Here is an 8802-nt window from a genome sequence, read left to right on the forward strand (position 1 = left end):
AATGTTTGCAGGCCAGTGGATGGAGGAGGACTGGGGTTCCAAGTCACCAGTGTACATCTCCAGTGTTCTAAGGTGAGACTTTCTGGATTGTGAGCTGTGCAGTGATCTTGTCTTCCCTCCCCACTAAAGAGTTTATAAGCTTCTGAAGCTCAGGGTCTGGTGGGTTCCCTTACCTAGCAGGGCTATTGATGCAGTAGGATTTGTTGAGTAACATTTGGATATCTGGTCTACTTGGTAGATTGGGTACTAGACTATGCATTTGGAGCTCCTGCTGGCGCAAATCGATTCTTAAAAGGCTTCTCTTATCATGTGGGTCCTTATCTTGACTAAAAGCAGAGACAGGTGCAATCCTGGAAGATATAATCTCCATCCCCCAAATTAACCCCAAACAGCAACTCAGGTCAATGGGTTGCCACTTGTGGTTTGTGAAACAGAATTCAGATAAAACCAGAACAAAAATGCCCCCTTGAGTCCTGAACTTCTTTCATTCTGTTCAGTAGCTGAAAGAGCCTGGAAACAATGGCGCTTCCTCCTCACTTCTGTGCTTCCGTGGCCAGTGTGGGGAGCACAGGCTAAGTGGGACTCACCTTAACACAGTCAGTACTTCCATTCACCTTAAAGAACAGGTTACAAACTGATCCAGCTGATGGCACAGAGGTATGACTCCCAAAGTGTGGATGGGGACCTGTGTCTGCTAGCAAAGGCTATGTTCATGCCATTTTCCAAACTGAGAGGCCATTAAAAGGATTCCCTCTTGGTGGGCAGTTACACCAGGGCCCCTCTAAGGCCACTTGGGTCTACTATAATCCTATGGCTTCAGGTCATGGGTCTGAAAAGAATGCCAGCAAAGCAGAAGCTCTGAATCTGTGGGGACAAGCCAGGGGTTGAGAAACATGTTTGATTTTGTGTTTGGGACCATCCTAACTAATAGATTCCCCATGCACAAGCTACACCAATGCACCGGGCAGAACCTGGCCGTTTGGATCACTGACAGCCCCAAGTCAGCGACATGGACAGAAATGGCTTCAGTTAGGCAGAAATTGCTGTTGCTTGTGTTCTGCAGTCTCCACCCTACCCGTCTGAGCACTTTGCACAGTTGGTACGAGATGTGTGTGAAAGGCGCTTGCATAAAAGTGGTTTTATGGCTTTGGTTGGGTTTGTAAACCGAGCAAACAGAAAAATCTCAGGAATAAAAGGGGCCATAAAATAATTACATAACGCTTTGAACTCACACTAAATGCCACCTTTATTTCAAGGCACTCAATGTGTTTTACAGGCAAGTTTAGAACTGTAGTTGTACCGCCTTTTATCAGTGGGGAAACTGAGTCACTCCACAGTGAAAGCTGGTGAGCATGTAGGGTTTGTTTCAAGCATAACCCTGGGAGCGCCCCTCTGGAGAGCTTCAGTGGATGGGCTAGAAGGTGAGCACGCTGAGGCACATGTTCATTCTGAGCTTAAACATATGGATTTTTATCTGAGGTACAAAGCTTTCCCACACAACCCCAGTCCTGTCTGAGCTTCAGCAGTGACTTGTGACTTTGGCATTAACAGTCAGAATAACAGCACCGACCAGTCTTAATGCTTGCTGAGTGAGCATCAGGAACCGTTTCCCCAGCACTGCACTACACCCTGCAAAGTTGGCCTACTACTCTCTGTGTGATGGGGGCAAGGAGACATAAGGAGGCTCAGTGTACAGTCACCCCCACCAAAAGCTGTCCCTTTCTCTGCTAGGGACATCTACCTCCAAGAAAAAGGACCCACATCAATATTTCTGCTCAGTGTCCAGAAACTTTCATTTATCCCTCCAGTCTTTATTTCAGAATGGAGAGAAGGCAGAGCAGATTTCCCTTAGAGTCTGACAGCTGCTTAGGAGACAAACAGCAAAAGAACAAAACCATGCAGTAGGTCAGACAGGTCTCACTACTGTCAGAAATGCAAAGAGCTCCAAAAAATTTATGAGATTGTTAAAATATGAAGAGAATCCCAGAACTACAAAAAATTATAAAAGACTGTTAAAATGAAGGTGAAATACAAAAGTATTTATTTTTTGTGCTTCAAAAGCTATTTTATGTGTAAAAAATGAATGTGTTTTGATTTGTGGGAACTTAGGAGTTCCAAGATCATATGTCAACCTGCTTTGGGTTCTGTGGTGCTCAAACGCTCTGTCTCTAGTACGCCCACAGCTCCCCCCAGCTCAAAGGGAACTAACCCTGCTGGCTGTTTACCAAGGCCTCCTGCGCCAGCCAGGCCGGTTCCCAGTCTCTGTGCAGCCGAGTGCAGCCATGTGACTGAGCTCTGGCCAATGGCGTGTGTGCTGGCCAAGGTGCCTTCTACCGGTGACCTATTAAACTTCCTGGGCAGACCTTCACTGTCTTCCACTGTCCCCACTGTCTGCTCCTGTCAACACTCATGGAGATCTTAGAAGACACACATCAAGGATAGCAGAGACTCTGTCAGCCTGGACCTGGGCAGAACAGAACCCCTTTCCCAGGTCCTGCCACTGACAAAACCTGATTGCTTTGGTGTCTGGAATCATGCTAACTAATTGGTCCAACATGTATAAGCAGATCTGATTCATGAGGTGGGAGCAGATCATTTGAGTGCCTAAAAAAAAAAAAAACAAATTAAGCACAGAACAGTTTCCCTGACAGTTCAGTGTTACAAAACATTACAGCAAATAGCATTACCTTAACTAATAGGATAATTTAGAGATAAGCTTCCACACTCTGCCAGCTAAAAATGAAAAGTTCAATGATCATCCCTCCCTATGACACAGTGGAATGAAACTTGAGGCAGAAAAGTACCCATAAGTCTCCTTCTGCGTTGAATTAGTGGCCTGTGATGAAGCTTAACATCTTCAGCCTGAGGATGACAAATTGGTCTTGTGTCGAAGCCACCTCCAACTGATTGATGGACACTGCCTGCCTGAGGTTTCTGAGGCCAAGTTGGCCTAGTAGGAAGGAGCACTGTGATCAACGAGCACTCTCCGCCAAGCACGCTGGGGGCAGGGGCTGCGTGTGAGCGTGCCTCCCCAGATGTTGGTCCTGCAGCATCCCCCCAGTGCTTGCAGCAATCCCGCCTTCAGCCCCCAACCCTCCCACAGGTTGCTGGATTAAAATCTGCAGGTGTGGATCCTGGAGATCTGTAATTTTATGATTGTTTCTTTGGATTTTGAGAGAATTCCCCTTGGAAATCACCCACTGACGTGTAGATACCCACACAGGTCCTGCAGCAAAGCCTAGTAAAGGTGATCCATCTGCACCCTCCAGGGCTAGGTGGCCCTGGTGACTCACTTCATCTCTGTGTTTTCTGTGCCTCACATGCCAGTCAGAGATATTAATAGCACCCTCCTCATAGGGACATTAGGAAGAATGAATGAGGTTACGCATAATAAGCATTCAGCAATCAGTAGCTTTCATCATGTTGTCTGCTAGAAGTCTCTCAGAGTTGCTTTGTCTCCTGCCACTGGTGTAGGTGAAGAAACATTCTCTAGGATGGCCAGATGCTGTGGGCACACTCCTGTCCCTGTGGGATGCAGGATCTTGGCTCCCCACTGGTGGCTGCAGGCAGGCGAGTCTCAGGTGCACATCCCAGCAGGATAAGGACCGGGGCAGAGAGCAGCATGTGGAGAGGAGCCTGGAGGGAGACAGCAGAGGTTGGCATGCTTGTGCCAGCCTGGTCATGACCATGATGTTACAGTGCCAGGGAGTGACGGTGTGGTGTTATGGTTTAGAAGTGGAATGTCCTCCCCAAACCTCCTTTGCTCAGAGGTGGGGCTTTTGGAAGATGATTGGCTGGTGGGGGCTCTCTGCTCATCAGTAGGTTTATCCACGGATGAATCCATAGCTGAATGTGCTATCAGGAGGTAGGGCCTGGTTGGAAGACATGGCTCACTGGGGCATGACCTGAAAGGGCATATTCTCACCCCCAGCTCCTTTCATTGCTCTTTGCTTCCTGGCTGCCATGAGACGAGCAGCTGTCCTCTGCCCAGGGCCTTGCATTTCTGCCTTGGAGCCAGCCAACCACGGGCTGAAACTTGAGCCAAAATAAACCTCTCTTCATTTCGGGTGTGGGTGTTAAGTATTTTGTCTCAGCAGTGAGAAAGTGACCAAGACACCTGGTGATGCTGATCATGATACATGGGGTACATTATTACATCCTGGGGACATGGCAATAAATACCGTTGAAGTACATTTGGGGCAATGCAGAACGAGGATCTGGACCTTTCTCAAACAACCCCTAACCTTTCCAGCCTCTGGTCTCGGGGCATATTTGTCACCTCTGTATCAATAATCACATTCAAGCTCTGGGAACTCAGTTCTTAACAGTGTATGAGAGCAAAGGGAAAAGAGACCTTGCTTGTGCCAGGCTGACACCCACCAGATACAAGGCAAGAACACGCCTGACTCTTGAATGTTATGAGGAAAGGAATGGTTTAAAATGATAGCTGGGAACCCACAAATCAACCCAGAAATTTCTGGAAATGAGCAAGTGGGAAAGCACATTGCAGCAGCCTGCTATAACCATGGCAAGGTCAAGCACGGCAGCAGCCTGGGGATGAGTTTACTCCCTGGGACCCTCATTCAAGGAATCACCCCCTGGCTCAGCAGCACCACTGCTAACAGGTGTAGGAAACGCTGCTGCCCTACAAGATTTACAGATCTACAGTGTTCCTGCGAGGCTTTTCTTCAATCACTCCACACCCGTAGGCCCACACAGGGGTTTCTGACTGGCTGATCCTTGGTTTGGTCCCTGCTCCACACTGCCAGGGTACCACTAAGGTAGCCAACCTTCTAGTTCCTGATGAATGCTAGAGCCACCTGTAAGAAGTAAGCCCAAATGCAGGGCAGCCAAAAACCAGTCAATGTTTACTGCCTTCACTTATATAGCTGTTCTTTGCTGATCAACACAGAGAAAAGCCGAATCCCAGTATCTTTCTGCTACCCTCGTCCATTCCTCAGGCCTTGTAACCAGGATTTGGAGGAGGATGGACAAGACCATGCAGGGGGTGAGGACAGGGTGTGAGTGGCTGTTGGGCACGAGCCTAGGTGGCTTTTTGAAATGGAGCCTTTGCCCTTAGAGGATGGGGTCTCGGGAGCCAGGGTACCTTGCTCAGTCTCAGTGAACTGAGTGCTGGTCATTGGTGGAAGCCAGTGGTGCTGTGGGCCCTGGTGGTCAGGAGCCTGGACGTGTCCTATCTAGCATATTCTTCAAGCCTCTCACCAATGGAGGAGCCAGGAAGTCTGAGCTCTTGCCCTGCCCTACCCCTGCTCCTGGCATGGCTTTGAGCAGATCTTTCAACTTTTGTGACTCAGTTTACTTGCTTGCCAAATAGAGATAATCATATGGAGCTCAAAGGATTTTTGTAAGACTCTAATAAGTATTTGTAAAGCACTTTCTAGGAGTTTATAGTTTGAGCTGGGAAAGGAATTGCAAATTGTTCAGAAGTAAACAGTATTTAGAACTGGCTTTTCAACAGCTGACAGGTTCCCCTGGCTACTGACAAGATGATCATAAGAGACACCCTGGGGTTCCGTGGTATTTCTGTCTTTGGAAACCCACCGCAGGCTCAGCCCAGGGAGGGCATTTGGCTCCATGCCACACCCTGTGCAGCTCAGGAGCCAACAGAACCACTGGATTCAGAAATGGAAACCAGACCTGAAACTTTTGTTTAAGTTCTTTGGGTGATCAGGGTTGAAGAGACTGATGAACTGTTTTGAAGGCTGGAAAACCTGACCCCTCCTGCAACCGCCCCTCTCCAGGTTGGACATCTGCTGCATGCATCTGAAGGAAGAATTTGCATGGCATGAGGCAGTGACAGTTACACAGGAGCATACATTTTTTTCCCAGAGGAGTTTGGGATAAGAAAGACAGAGGACTAGAAGGTAGAGGAGGAAGAGTGAAATATTGCATCAAGCTCCATACTATGCACTGACACTTGCCTTTTCTCTCACCTCTGTGAGGGCAATGGGTATTACTGTTTCTATCTCATAGATGGAGAGATGAAAGCCAAAAGTCAGTCACCTGGTAGCAAAGACACAGAAGCAGTCAGTGCCTGGAGGAGCATACATCCTTGCCAAGTGTGCGCACCTGCCCAGGTGCACATCCTGCCAGGCCTACCTCTCTGTTTCCTGGTTGTTGCTGCCGCACCACAAATACAGTGTGGGACAGGTATTCCAAACTTGGTCATCATCCCTGCCCAACAACTGATAACTCTGAGTCACCGAGCAAAAGGAACTAGGAAAGTGTGGAGGACAAGAAGAAAGAAGTGTGGAGGACAAAAGTTGACACTCTGGCTGTTCTTGGGCTACCTGGAGAAGGAGAGTCCACAGGAAAAGGAGGGAACTTGGAAGTTTTAATCTTGGCAGAAGAGTCCAACTGGGCTCTTGGTTTAGCCTGTCTCAAAGATCACCTTGTTCTGTGGAGCCATTTGCAGCAGAGTCCCCAGTTGATGGGAGGCAGGATTCAGCGTCAGTCTCCTCCTGAATTGTTTCCATAGGTGAGGGGAGGGCTTGCTACCCTAACCCACATTCAAAAGGAACTCACAGAAAAGGACTCATTCTCTCAGGAGGTAGGGAACCCCTGCGAATCATTTTCATATGGATGAGTCCATGGAAGCCTAAAACAACAGTTTCCAGGGAGCCAGGTCCACAGAGCCAGTCATAGAAACTCTCACACACCCCCACCCCCCACAGCTCCTGTTCTCCCATGGGCTGCTCATTCAGATCCACTGCACACATGTGTAGTTGGTGCCCTCCTACGTGCAGCCGGGAGATGGTAAATGGATTGCAGGGGTAGTTCCTGGCCCTTGGAGGTTATAATTGAGAGCGGAAAGAGAAAAATGATATAAATTCCAGAAATATTGGAGACTCTTTCCGTGGCGCCAGTTACCAGGGACCCCCGCCCATGGTCTCCAACACAGAAAATTGCTGTAAGGAGGAGGCATAAGATAAAATGGAGGAGTGTTCCATTCTGTCTAGATAAACAGGTGCCTCATGCTTCAGACAACCCCAAGGGTTCAGCTCTGGGCAGGGGCTCTTGCTAATTCAGCCTGTGACATCTTCCAGGCTACCTGTTCCTTTTGGTCTGTCTCCTCCACCTCCCTGGTGTGCAGCAGACTCAGCCACTTCCTTCAAGAAGCCATTCCTGATGCCCCTCCCCCTTTGAATGGCCCTTAGCCAGTAACTCCTTTATGGTTCCTCTTATTTTCCCATCAAATATCTCTCCATGTTTGCCTTAAAGTGCACACGATGCAGCACCCCACATAAGGGAGCAATATGTCCTGTACTTAGTAGATGCTCAATAAATATTTGTGAGGCTTAATTATATCCTATTGAAAATCATACCAAACAAAAATAATGAGGATATGCAATTATATTTACTGGCATTGAAAGATACTATAATGGAGTATTGGTGACTTTTAAAAGCTGATTTTAAAATACAATGCCCAGGATGACTTCATTCATGTAACTACAGAGTTGCCTTGTTCCAGCTGGGGCCCTGGCAGGAAGCACAGTCCATCAGAATGGTCCACTTGCAGGAGCTTCAGCAAAGGGAGCTCTCAAAGGCTATGGGGAGGGATGATGACATAAGATGAGCCAGGTAGGAAGTGTGTGACATCAAAACAAGAGAAGAGAATACTTTCACGGGCCTGGTTAAGACTTGACCCACCAGGCGAGGCCAGCCCCAGGACCTGAAGCCAGAAGGCAAGAGGCGCTGACCCAGGGAGGCATCTCTGGTCTTGTTCTGCCCAGGCTGTGTGCCTGCTACACTTTCCACTGCCCAACACAATAGGAAGTCAGTGGCAAGGAAACGATTACGGCACAAAAGGATTACCTCCTGGTAACAGAGGAAGGCAGAACAGGCAGAAAAGGGGCCAGGGATGGAGGGTAGAGGCACACAGAACACACTTGGGAGGAGTCTGGAGGGGAAGGACAGGGCTATAGTACAGCCAGCCTTTCCTTATCCCTTTTACTCCATTTTTATACAGAGCACATAGTTGTTTCTATAGTAGGGTGGGGATAGACTTTTCATTTAACACTCTGACCCTTCAAAAATCCATGCAAGGGCAAAAAATGAAATAGGCATATTTAATAAATAATGATCTTCACTTTTAAAATCTTCAAATGTTTCAATCTCTGACTTTTAAAGTTGAAGGTACACCTAATTATTAATGGAATTCCCCCAGTCACTGATGTGTTTATTTAATAAGTATTTTTGAATATGATTGATGCTAGCCCCAGGAAACGAAGCTGGGTAGGGTAGGCACCAAAACCAGCAGGAAAGATGGGCATGGTGCATGAGGCCCCCAGTGGCAGGTTGGAGGTGGATCAGGGCCACCCAACTGGGGACCCAGGAGCCCAAGAGAGACATCACACAGGTGCATCCTTCCCCGAGAGCCAGGGCCACAAGTGGGTTCCTCCATTTCCCCCGAGCCATCCAGCCATACTGAGATTGGGCGCATGCAATATGAAAATGAGTTTAGGATAAAATGTTAGTTAAAAAGTCAGACAACCAAGAGGATATTTCATAAGCATAATACTACACAATGGTTCCAAGATTCCCTAGAGGTCAGTCCATCGGTATTTCTATTGTCCCTTTGCCTGCGCCTCTCCACTGGCTGCAGACCTTGAGTTCTTCATAGCTCTCCCCTAGAGGCTTTCCTTCTTTTCTTTTCTTCTTTTCTTTTCTTTTCTTTTCTTTTCTTTTCTTTTCTTTTCTTTTCTTTTCTTTCTTTTCTTTTCCTTTCTTCTTTTCTTTTCTTTTCTTTTCTTTTCTTTTCTTTTCTTTTCTTTTCTTTTC

The sequence above is a fragment of the Chinchilla lanigera genome, unplaced genomic scaffold (assembly GCF_000276665.1).
Source record: "Chinchilla lanigera isolate Chin_1 unplaced genomic scaffold, ChiLan1.0 scaffold00091, whole genome shotgun sequence".
NCBI classification, from domain to species: Eukaryota; Metazoa; Chordata; class Mammalia; order Rodentia; family Chinchillidae; genus Chinchilla; species Chinchilla lanigera.